The sequence below is a fragment of the Phyllostomus discolor genome, chromosome 3 (assembly GCF_004126475.2).
Source record: "Phyllostomus discolor isolate MPI-MPIP mPhyDis1 chromosome 3, mPhyDis1.pri.v3, whole genome shotgun sequence".
In the NCBI taxonomy this organism is placed as follows: Eukaryota; Metazoa; Chordata; class Mammalia; order Chiroptera; family Phyllostomidae; genus Phyllostomus; species Phyllostomus discolor.
The window spans coordinates 110,306,129-110,319,023 of NC_040905.2; the positions used below are offsets into that span (position 1 = coordinate 110,306,129).

The 12,895-nt window shown below is 39.2% G+C and overlaps 1 protein-coding gene and 1 pseudogene across 2 annotated transcripts in view; one reads left to right on the forward strand and one right to left on the reverse strand.

Annotated features, from left to right (window-relative positions):
- Window positions 1-12,895, reverse strand: part of RBFOX1 (RNA binding fox-1 homolog 1) — a 1,508,648-nt gene that overhangs the window by 1,268,185 nt on the left and 227,568 nt on the right. The window lies entirely within an intron of this gene.
- On the forward strand, window positions 606-5,357 carry LOC118499255 (annotated as a pseudogene).

Here is a 12,895-nt window from a genome sequence, read left to right on the forward strand (position 1 = left end):
AAGGAGTGGAATCTGCCTAGAATCCAAGTCTCCTGTGATGTCTCTAACAGACTCTGTTCTCCTTTCCCGACCATGGAGACTGAAGAAATACAAAGACTGGTGAGCTAGTACTGGAGATGGGATAAGCAGGGAGAAGATACCTGCCAAGGTGATGGTCATTTACACCCCTAAACACAAACCTCTCACCAGAAGGAAAAGTAGAAGCTATTATGCATTTTAGAACGTGTGAGACACAGAACATCTTTCCTTGTGCATAGAGTCAGTCAGCCCTCAGCAATACCCAAGAGGTGTTTGGGGGATGAAAATCTTTACTCATATATTGCCATGTGGACTTTCAGGGCTCCTGCCTCCTGTGGATTGGAAAATATACTGTCAGCGTGAAGGCTGTACTTATCTCCACCAAAATGAGTGGTCCCTATCCCCTTTACCCAACTCACATGAACCTCAAATTCATGCGATAATTCCAGAAATAGCCTTAAACTTTCCATTCCATGGTTCTTTCCCTATTTCTAATATAATGCTTTTGTTATGGTAGCTTCTGCAGAATTTACTTCCTGCTTAATATATTTCATATCTGGAATTCCAAGTTTGAATTCCCCACTTCTGTATCATTGTGACAGATTCCTCAATATTTTTAGCCATTATTTCTAGTCTTCTTTTTCCTTGATTCCCTATAGTAGCACTGAAATGAAACTACAATGGTAAAATCAAAGCCTCTGAGGTTTCCTCGCTTTTCTCAATGTGAGCCTACTTAATTCTGAATGTTTCTTTTACACCCTTGTTTCCGTAAATTTCCCCTGTGCCCTAGGGTTTCATGTGTCAGCCAAGGGAATAACAAACATGCTAGCCATTTGAAAATGCATTTGTTTTTTTTTCCCCATTTCACACACTACAGTTAATAAGCCTTTAATAAGAAGAACAACGTGTTCACCGTGTATGCATACATAATGTGAAAGGGGTCTGGTACCTCTAAAACACTCAGCATCAATACGATTTCACTGAATACCAGTGACTGATCAGGGGAAATAGTTTCCATTCCCACCAGACCCACCAAGGTCAGGGGCATTCTTTTCCATGACTGAACAGTTGTTGAGTTTACAAGATGACCTCCCCACCTTTTGGAGTCATGCTGGACTTGTCCTCACTCAGGGAAAACACTAACACCATATTAAAAGCTGTAAAACATTGTTGTTGTGGTCTCTTCCTCAGGCATACAGGGGGAAATGGCATTAAATAAATGTACACATCTCCCTTAACTCCGTAGCACACCTGCTTGTAGTTCCTCAAGTCAGCATCTTCAATGTCACGTTTCATTTAGGCAGGACAGTATATGTGAGGGCCTTATTAGCCCAGTGACTTCCAAATATTGGCAGCTTACCAGCAAACATCAGTGGTGTTTACTTTAGGGACAGGTGAGAACTTGTTGAAAGTTGATTTCTGAACTATAACCAGAGCTGTGCTGATGGCAGAGGCTGAGAGTTTGGCGGGGGGCGGGGTGGGGGGGTCTGTCCTGCCATTGCACCTGCTGGCATGAGCTCCACTTCCACACAGGTCGACAAGGGACCCTCATATGGGCTTTAGGCCAAGGTCAAGAACTGGCTCCTGTCCAAATATGATCTCAGACAGAGACAAGACTCCGCAGCTGGGTTGAGTGATTCACAGGCCTATCAGTCCCGATTCTAGAAGGGTCTGAAGGATGGAGTTATCCTGTGTACGCTCATGAATAAGCTGAATCCAGGCTTGGTTCCCAAGATTAACAGCTCCACAAAAAACTGGCACCAGCTAGAAAATCTTTCCAACTTCATCAAGGTCATGGTGGAGCTACGGTTTAAATTCTGTGGACCTGTTCCATGCCAGTGACCTGTTTGAGAGTGGAAACATGCCATGGGTGCAGGTGTCTCTTCTGGCTCTGGCAGGGAGGGCCAAGACAAAGGGGCTGCAGAGTGGCATGGACATGGGCATCAAGTACTCCAAGAAGCAGGAGCACAACTTCAATGACACTATGATGAAGGTGGGCTAGTGCATCACTGGGCTCCAGATGGGCACCAGTAAGTGTGCCAGTCAGTCAGGCATCATGTCATATGGCACGAGCAGGCATCTATATGACCCCAAGAACCATATCCTGCCACTCATGAACTACTCAACCATCAGCCTGAAAATTGGAACTAACAAGTATGCCAGCCAGGTGGGCACGACTACTCCAAGGACCCAGCAGCACACCTATGACACCAAGCTGGGGGCCAACAAGTGTGACAACTCCATCTCTCCGCAGATGAGATACATGCAGGGCACCAACCAGGACGACCAGGTCTTTGGCCTGAACTGACACATATAGGACCCCAAGTACTGCCCACAAGTCCCAGTAGCCAACAGGGCACCAGGGTCAGCCAATAACTGCTCAAGCCCAGGGAGGCCCTGAAGTATCCCCAAAATTACCAAAGGGAGGCAGGCTACTGAGGCTCCCCTTGTGGGGTGTTTCCCCACATCATCACTTCATCTGGGATTTTGGGTTTTTCTGTGTTTTTGTCTTGTTTTTCTATGTGCTCCTGTGCTTTCAAGTGAGGGTCTGTGAAAGTCAGATCCAGATGTGTGTGGGTGGGGGTCCCTGCCAGGGTACAACCAGGTAACAAATTTCCCAACAAGCTGTGGGCTAAGCTGTAGGGGAAGAAGAGATCTGTGCAAGGAAGAAAACTGGCTCAAATGGCTTCCAGTTGCCTCTGCCCATCTCCCCTTTTCTCTGATGATAAGTTTGTGGTTTCTGTACCCACAGAAGCTTCAGGCAGCTTTATAAAAAACAAAAATAATTTTGGGGGTTGGGGATGGTGGAGGGGGATACTGGGAAGGAAGACCCCTGGGAGAGGGCCAGGCCACAGTCCCCAGATATTTTAGGCATCATGAGGGACTGCATTTCTCTACGGGGCCCAGGGAGGAAGCTGAGGCCTAGACATCACAATGGAGGTCTGAGTGGCTGAGGAAAACCCAACCCCCCTTCTACTCTTGTCCCCTCTCCCTCAACAAACACTGCACAGAAACCCTGGCCAGAAGGTGCTCCCTGGGACCAGCACCACCCAGGAGCCCAGGGACTGAGAGATAATGTGAAACACCAACTGTGGAGCAAAGGCAATAAAAACCTCTTTTTAGAAAAAAGAAAGAGAGAGAGAGATTGGGTGAACTAATTATTTTCAGTGCCATTAGCAAAGCCAAAGAATGAAAAGAAATAAAATTGTGAGAGGAATTATGTTTTCTAGCTGCTAAGTAGATAATATGAATAATGAGGTAAAATGATTACCATCCGCCATTTGAGCACCAATGGCCTAGATGTTATGTGAGTCTAATTAATGGCCAATGCTCTTCAGAGAATAACATTAAAAACAAGCACACATAAAGGTCTTTCCCTCCACCCATTCCAGTACCACCCTTGCCCTACTAGGACCAACACAAAGACTTGCCTTTCTGCATTGTAGTCATGTACTAGGAAAACCTTCGCTTTCTCTATCTCTCCAAATAAGAACAGCTTCAGGAGCAAAGTTGGTTTCACATTACACAAACCAGTAGTAGACAATAAATTTAAAATGCCATTGTAGGAAATTTGGCCATAACTCTGCCACTCACTGTCAAACCACAGTGGACTTACCAGAGATGTGATATTTCTAGTTAGAGGATTTTTTTTTTTGTGAAGAAAGAAAGACGTGTGTGTGTGTGTGTGTGTGTGCACATATGTAAACATTGTAGGTCCTTCTGCAGTTTGTCACTGTGAATCTCTGTCACTCCTAGATTAATGACATGTAGAGACACTTGGAATAAATGGTATAATGCTTAGGCAGTTAGTCATCCTTCCTGGTATTAAAATGAACCAACTTTTGGAGGAATGTTCATTTTCTTCCTGCTCTTGATGCTGGATGATACTTATGTGTGCTATTTGAAGTTCAGACAGTGCAACCAAACCCAAAAAATGGACCTCTGATTGTTGATGTTTTCACTTGAATTGCAGAGTGTACTTAAGAAGAATGGGATAAAACGGAATCAACAGAAAACTTAACATATTCTCTGCAATGTAAAATAGTTGTTAGGAGTGAGGATTTTAGTGTTAGCTAGATGTTGGATCAAATCCTGGCTTAGTCACCGCAACAGTGTGACAATGTACACAAACTTCCCAGCCTCTTGCAGTGTGGATTCTTTAAACTGTGAATGGAAGCTACTTGTACCTACCTAACACTAAGGTTAGAAAGACAGAATAAATTAGACAATGCATGCAAAATGCTAATGGAGTATTTGGCACATAGAAAATGCTCAATAAATGAGCAGGTCTTGTTATTATGCAAAGCTCACACTCCATGGTTCTGATGACTTTCAGTTTGTAACAATTTGAGAGAATGTTTAAATATCCCTTAAGAGAAGGCACAGAGTGAAAGGAGTGGAGAAGGCCCTGAAGTTACAGCCGGATGTCAAATTCACTGTTCAGAAAAGGAGTAAGAAATTACCTTGTTAAAACTTCCCCTAGGTTTTTCAATTTTAGATCATACTATGTCCATCTGTCTCTGGGATCAGACATGCTGCTCTATGCACAGTCTGGGACTTCTCCCAAGAACTAGTCAATGCTTGTGAATTTAGATGAAGATAGCTTCTTCTAAAATTAACACTTAGGAGTGATACCTTAAATTCAGGACTTTTACTCCTTGGCATAAGTAAATAATATTCTTTCACTACTCAGAAGCAGGTAATAATGTACTGCTGCATAAACAATATATGTTTGTTTTGCCTGATAATAAATGCTTAACCATTTCTGTCCCTGTATGCCCAGGATGGCCTAATTTCTTTCCACTGTCTCTCCATTCAAGACAAGGAAGAGGGCTGTCAAAATGCCTGAGTTCAAACCTGGATCAGTTCATAGAGCGACAGTGAGATCTTGGGCAAGTTATTTAATCACTCTCATTTTCATGCTATTCCAGTGCTTTCTGGGAGGACTCAGTGAGAAATACATACAAAGCATCAACACTTTTATTGATACTCAGTGAACACTCAAGGAATTCGACTGCTACTGATTGTAATATTGTTATTCCTATTAATACCACAGCTGTTATTCCTTACTCAATGATGTTGCCATATTGAATGGTACAAGGGCCACACTCCATACTTACTTCTTTAACTGTGAATACTATCCTCTCTTCTATGCTACAAGTTCTAAAGCAAAGCCCTTCAAGGACCGCACCATAGGTGAAGCTGTTTCTCCCCAGCACATTCATGGTGATTCTCTCAATCAGTCACCTGTTTAACAACATGACTTTATTTATTTATATTAGTTTTTTAAGAGAGAGAAAGGAAGGGGGAGAAGGGGGAGACAGATAGAGAGAGAGAGAGAGAGAGATTTGTTGTTCCACTTATTGATACATTCATTGATTGATTCTTGCATGTGCCCTGACTGAGGATTGAACATGCAATCTTGGTATATCAGGATGACACTGTGACCAAATGAGCTACCTGACTAGAGCCAACATAACATGTTATTTAAAAGCATGGGCTTTGGAGTCATTTTACAATGTTCTAGGTCTATCACTCCCATGCTGAGTGACACTGGCCATTACAATAACCTGAGATTTACTTTCCTCATCTATAAAATGGGATCATAACAGTGCCAATTTCATAAAGTTATGGTAACAATTCAGTAGGATAATATGTGTAATATGCCTGCCCCAGCATCTGGCACAGAGTCAGCACCTCTGAAGGTTAGCTGCTCAATATGAGTGCAATTTGTATCTCATTACATCTCCCTCCATATGCTCAATAGACGTTAGCCCAGTACCTTCTTGTCTTATGGTATGTCAATGGGTTATCAATATGTAGATCTGCTTATAGATGTTAGCAGATCCCTCTTTGAGAGCCCTCCTTGACAGCCACATTTGTAAAAAAAAAAAAATCAAAGCAAAAAGAAATATCTACTTACTTTACACACAAAGGCTTAGGCATTTGAGCTTAATAAGTGGCTCTAGTTCAGGAGCCACTGCAGGTTCAGTGCAGTCAAAGCCCTTCAGTGTGTCTGGGTTAGCTTTTGACTGGGACAGACACACAGACCACTGTTTCAACCCTCATTTTCTCCTGCCATGAATTTTGATTATATGATTTCCCTATCTTAATTACTTCTACAGATACCCCTGCTCATGGGCCCAAATAATGGCACAACCACCTTCCTGTTTACATCACCTAAGTACCTGTGCATTTGTGTCCTCCTTTAGATGCTGCTGGGATGAGCTACACAACTATGCAAATTCAATGCTTTTAATCTCCCCTCATAAATCACACCTTCCCTTCCCTTAATCTATATCCCTCTTCATCGCCAACCTTTCCCCAATCTGTCTCCATCTTTCTCCTACTGAAAGTACCAGAAATAAATACTACAGACTAGAGGTGGGTGAGCTGATGGATACAAAAGAACAGGAAAAGAAGAGAGGGGAAAATGAAGAGAAGGAGCTGAGAGGCAGCCCCAGGAGTTGTGAGAAAGGAGTCTCGAAGTAGGCTGCTGTCTCTGCAGCAGGGACACTGTGGCTGGTCTCATTCAGGCCAGGGAACCGGGAGGGGTCTGCAATATCACCACACCTAAACCTTACTTCTCTGGTCAATGTATTTATTCTGAGTTTTCCCACCACTTCTATTTCAGGATTCATTTCATTCCCCTCTATCATTCCCCACAAAGGAATTAGCCTAAGTTTAATCTCATTTTAATCTTTTTTTCCTCCTCATATTTCTAGCCTGTTTAGGGTAGGTTTGTAGAACATCCTCAGTCCACACTCCTGTTTGCAACACCTTCCAATTTAATACTGTCTGCAAATTTCATTAGCATGCAATTTACTTTCTCTTCCAGATCATTAAAAAAAAATAGCCTCACCTAGACCAAGCTATTATGAATCTTGCTTCTACTCTCCCCAGATCCCAGCCAAGTGGGAACATTACCATTTATCATTATCTTTTGTTTATAATCTTTCAGCCAGTTTTCTTCTAAGCCGGTTAGAACTAATCTTGATGAGAAAAGAAAATGTGGATAAATAAAACTGAACCCTGACATCCGGAGCCTCACTCAATATCAAAAATATAGCCTGGTTAATGGTCAATATTTTGTTTATGTACTACTTCTCTATGATAATCTCCTACACAGCCACTCTCAGCATTCTTTCTTCAAGGCCAATATGGAGTCAGATTCATTACTTACTGAGAATTTTTCAAGTACATAAAAGTGATTGAATCTATTAGTCCCAGTTGTTTAAAACTTCCATGGAATCTTCATTTCCTACAGCATTTTCAAACTCCAATGGGGCAGGATCACTTTCCTATAGAGAAAGCCCTCTACAAAATGTCAAAGGCTTATTTATTTGACTTCTGATGCTCAGAAACTCATGGTCTTCAACAAAGTGGAGTGAGTTTTTGCCACCAGCCTTGGCACTTGATGTGTGCTAGTTAATGAAGTTCTATTTATGGCTTTAATGAGGATAAAACAGCCATTTCTTATCTAGGTGCCAGATACAGAGATTGATAACAAGACTAATCCTAATATAATTCCCTTAATAATGACTAAAAACCACTCAAGTACCTCAATACATCAAGATGTAAATGTTTTATAATACCCATAAACATTCTCAGAACCTAATAGAGTTAATTCCACTAAGATTGAAACAAGTGAGAGGTGGTACAAAAATCAATTTGGCTTCACCTCCAATGATTTATCATCACCACTGCAGAATCAATTAATTTTTCACCAAGAAAATGTCTAATGAAATTTTAGACCTAAGAAATGGCAAAGAAAACACCAACTTTGATTCAGACTCACATAATGGACTAGACATATTTTAACTTTCACAATGATGAAACAAATCTAAATGAAAATTACCAATCATTTAAGATTTAATATCCAGAATAGTTTATTGAGCTTTGGATACAAACCAAAATAATTTCACCTGCTCTGTTCTAAGCTATTTGCAAGTTTCTATTAATTCTCAATATTTTTGGTTACAAATAAAGAATTATGAGGAAAAAAAAGGACACAGTGTGACTTTTTTACATCCTAAAAATAAAAGTAAAAGAAAATCTTTGTAAAGACTTGAAACAGCAAGAGAAAGCACAAAAGAGAATTCATGGGTGATGATGGAATGTCACCCTTTCACTATTGGGCCCCATTTAGACTCACCAACCCTGAAACTGAAATGCAGTTTATTAAGGTATGAAGTGATGCATAGATTTATGCTTTACACAATCAAGTTAAACTCTGCTTGGGTTGTGCCTTCATTTTTTTGCTGAGCCCTACAATTTTGCTTCTTTGGAGAAAAAGAAGAGCATGGAGAAATTTGCAGGGCAAGGGATGATTCTTAAAGAAAAGGCTTTTAAGGTGAACAGTTACTGTCTGGCACTGGGGCAGGAAATTGGCTTTGACGACTCATCCCTGCAAAGAAAGGGGTGGTGTGGTCACAAAATACATGCCGACAAATTTACTGTCTCTCTTTATGGCTTTCCATAAAGTCCCCCCATGCAAAATGGCAAAAACGACATCCCATTTATACAGCATAAAAATTAAGTGACTAATGGGCTATGTCCAATGAACTCCTACCCACTTACAAAGTAAGAGAACTTCACATTTTAATTCATTCAGCTCATGGAGGCAATGGAACATCATCACCTATGCAATGATTACTTGAAATTAAATTTCTGGCCAAGTAAAAGTGACCGTGAAAGACTGTCATGAGGGTAACTATTTCTTTGAGGACTTTACAACACCATGACTCAATCTGTGCAAATCAAAAGTTTCTAACATAACTTCAATCAGGGTTTTTCACATGCCTATCACAGGTCTTGAATCGCCACCCCATTTCCTATACACCACAATGAAGGATATGAGACACAAGAAGTTATTTGCAGCATTCAGAACCCAAGTCAATATGACTTTCAAGAAGTACATGATAATCGATGTTTTGATTATATAATTTATGGCTCATTATAAAACATGAATTATTTTCTTAATCTTTCAGAGCTGAGCTACACATGTAGTAAAGTTCTGTTGAGATCAGATTATTTTGGTTTTAAAAAGTGACAACCCTTGCTCTGGCTGGATTGCTCAGTTGTTTTGGAGGATCATCCCATACACCAAAAGGTTGCAGGTTTGATTCCCAGTCAGGACACAAACCTAGGTAGTGGGTTCAATCCCCAGTTGGGGCACATAGGAGGTAACCAATCAATATTTCTCTCTAACATTGATGTTTCTCTCTCATACTCTCTCTAAAAATCAGTCAGCACATCCTTGGGTGAGAATTTTTCAAAAAAATGACACTTGCCCAGATCTGTTTCCCAATGCTGCTGGAAAAAAATAAAATTCATTCAACAAAATTTTCAACAAATGGTTATTGAATACCTGTCATGTGTCAAATGTTCTAACAACTAAATATAAAGCATAAAATAAGATGAGAATGGCCCTTATCTTTATGGAGTTTCCATTCCAGTAAGGAACAGAGATAATAATAAAGGAAATAATTACAGACTGTATTAAGTATTAGGAGAAAGATGAACAGGATGCTCTGATAAGCAATAGCAGACAGAACAGTACTGCTTGGAAACTTAATGTGACAAATCTAAATGACCAATTAATGCACGGAGTAAAGTTAAATCCAGCCTTATGAAAGGACAGTCAGTCATCCAACAGATAGATATTGCCTCACTAGCACGTATCCAAAACTGAGAGGACATGAGAGAGGCTATTATGTGGTATTCCACACATTTAACATGTTTATCTAATAAGATTCTGACCACGGTCCTGAAGACTGCAATGTAATTACTCTTTTCTTTTTAATTTATCTCCACTTACTTTTTTCTTCAGTGCATGTGAAAAGGTATTCATTTAATGAGATGTAAAGTTTTAAAGAAAAAATATTTTAAATTTTTATATCCTCTACCAATGAGAAAAGACTACACGCAAAATTAAAATACACTATACAATTATAATAATCAAAAGTATGTGGCACCAGCATCAATATATAAGTAGAACAGAAGACATAGAAACATGTGATGATTTAGGATATAATAAAGCTACCATTACAAACAAGTTGGGTGAATAAGAGAATAAAGATTTTTTTTTTTAGTAAATGGGGCTCAGAAAATTGTTGAAATATATCTTGGAAATTATTAAATTGTTTCTTCTATATTTCAGTGTCAATTACCTTACCATAGTAATTTTTAGCAAAAAGTGTTTTTTATTTCTTCCTATATTTTCTATCCCAATTATGTCTCCTTAGTAAATTGTTCTTTACTCAAAAGCAAGTTGTTATTTGAATTATTATTATAATAATACTATACTAATCCAGTAAATAATATAGAACCATCATGAGTGCACATTGGAAAAAAATATGGACTTTAGAATCATGTACCAGGTCTGAGTCCCAAGTCTGCTGTACAGAGCACGCTTGAACATATCACTTAAACTTTTTTCAATTTCAATGTCCTCATGTGCAAAAGGAAATTAAAGGTGTTAATAATTCCTATCCCTCAGGGTAGTTTTGAGATTCAAACGAGATAAGATGCATGACAAAATTGGAAGAGAAGTAAAGCCCTGCATAAGTATCAGCAGTCATTATTACTGTAAGTGTTCAATAAATGTGTTTTGGTTGAACAATGTTAACTTTGCAACCCTGAATCTTGACCAAGATGATCTTGTGGATGTTGGTACATGGACACACTTGGGTTGTGTTCCAATGGAATGAGTGCTCAGGTAGTATCACCACCCTCACTGCAGTGTGCCTGGGCAGGGCACTCAGGGGCGGCAAGGCTGGATATTTCCATTCCCCCTCCCCAAACCAGAGGTATATAACACCTCTAGTCTAAGAGCTTTTACAACACAGGGTCTCAAAACATTTTAATCTATCTGCCTGCTATGCTGTCCTGCATATATGGCTGGCTCTTTCTCATTATTCGTGGATTAATTTAAATGTCACCTCTTCAGAAAGGCTTTCTCTGAATATCCTATCTAGCTAGTTCCAGTTGTCCTCCATCTGCTCATTCCCTTCACAGCACTCACCATTTTTTATTAACTTGATAAATGTTCCTTTTTAGTTAAGCATTTTATTTTAACATAATTGTAGATTTACATGCAGTTGTAAAAAAGTAATGCAGAGAGATCCTGTGTGCCCTTTACCTGCTTTCCTCACAAGGGGGCAAGTTATGAAATCATAGTCCAATGTCAGGATTTTGTAGTATCGTAATATTAGTGCAGTCAGGATAAAGAATATTTCCAGAGACACAAGGATTCCTCATGCCACCCTTTCTTTTTTCCCCTTTTCATTGAATTTATTAGAGCAACACTGGTTAACAAAATTATACAGGTTTCAGGGGCTCAACTCCACAACACATCATCTGTACACTGTATTGTGTGTTCACCACCCCAACTCAAGTCTTGTCCCATCACCATTTATCCCCCTGTACCCTTCTCTCCACCCTTGCACCCCTTCCTCCCCCAGCAGTCATCACACATGCCCACGGGTTTTTTCTTTTTTTTCTTTTTGCTCAATCCGTCCACCCTCCCCACAGCTGTCAGCCTGTTCTCTATATCTATGAGTCTGTCTCTATTGTGCTTGTTAGTTCATTTTGTTCATTAGATTCTACATATGAGGGAAATCATGTGGTATCTGTTTTTCTCTGACTGGCTTATTTCACATAGCCGGATGTTCTCCAGATCCATCCATGCCACTCTTTCATAATTACAACTACTTCCCTCCCTCTTCCACTTAATCCCTAGCAATAAATAACCTGTTCTTCATTTCTGTAATTTTGAAATTTCAAAATTTTAATATAAATTGCATCATACATTATGTCCCTTTTGGGATTGGATTTTTTTTATTTAGCATAATTCTCTGGAGAAGCATCCAGGTTGTTGCATGTGTAAATAGTTCATTACTTTTTATTGCTGAGTAGAACTTTATGGTATGGGTGTATGGCTAGTGTGTAAACATTCACCCACTAAAACATATCTGATTGTTTCAAGTTCCTGGCTATTATGAAAACAGCTGCTGTAAACATTCATGTACAGGCTTTTGGTGAACATAACTTTTAATATCTTTTGAATAAATGCCTAGGAGGATCATCATTAGGTTATATGACAGTGGCATGTTTAGTTTTAAAGAAACTAAAATGATTTCCTAAAGTGGGTATACCATTGTGCAATGTGTGAGTAATCCAAATTCTCCATGTTCTTGCCAGTTTTAGTGTTCAGTAACTTTTTTATTCCATCCATTCTGATAGGTGCATGCTGATATCATATTGCAGTTTTAATCCGCATTTCCCTAATGGTTAATGATGTTGAAAAATCTTTTAATGTGCTTACTTGACATCTATATCTTCTCTCCAGTAAAATGTCTCTTCATGTCTTGTTTCACTTTCCCATTGGATTGCTTAATGTTTTCTTGTTGAGTTTTGAGAGTTCTTTATATGTTCTAGAACTGGCCCTTTGCAAAAGTTTTCTCCAAGCGTAGTTTGTCTTTTCATCCTTTTAGAAGGGTGTTTTGCGGAGAAAAAAAAAGATTTTTTTAATATTGAAATCTATTTTCTTTCTTTTATGGATTGTCTTTTGGTATCGATTCTAAGAACTCTCTGACTAGCTCAAAATATCAAAGATTTTATCTTCTTTTTTCTAAAAAGTGTATAGTTTTATGTTTTGCATTGAAGTTCAGAATCCATTTCAAGTAAATTTCTGTATAAAATGTGAAATTTAGGTTAAAGATGTCTTATTGCATTCTGAATTGTTCCAAGAATATCATTACACTAAAAGAATGTCATTCCACAATTGAATTTCTTTTGCCTTTGTCAAAATTCAGTTGGGTGTATTTATAAAGACCTATTTCTGGGTCTTATATTTTGTTTTATTGACCTGTGT